A 268-nucleotide genomic window follows, 5' to 3' on the forward strand; every position below is an offset into this window, starting at 1 on the left:
TTAAACTATCATTGAAAAAGAAAGAAAGATATTAAACTACTAATGAATGAAAAGGGGAAAAAATACAGAAATAAATCTCAATATCCTGTACTAGAGTGACGTCGGATTTGTGTAGCGTGAGCCTGTTTTGGGGATGTTTGGGGAAATTTTTGGGTTTTTATTTTTGGGGGGGGGGGGTGGTTTTTTTGGGGGGTTTGGGTTTGGGGGGGTTTGGGGGGGGGTTTGGGGGGGGGGTGGTTTTGGGGGTTGGGGGGGGGGGGGGAAAAAA

This window comes from Penaeus monodon, chromosome 21 (assembly GCF_015228065.2).
Source record: "Penaeus monodon isolate SGIC_2016 chromosome 21, NSTDA_Pmon_1, whole genome shotgun sequence".
Taxonomy (NCBI): Eukaryota; Metazoa; Arthropoda; class Malacostraca; order Decapoda; family Penaeidae; genus Penaeus; species Penaeus monodon.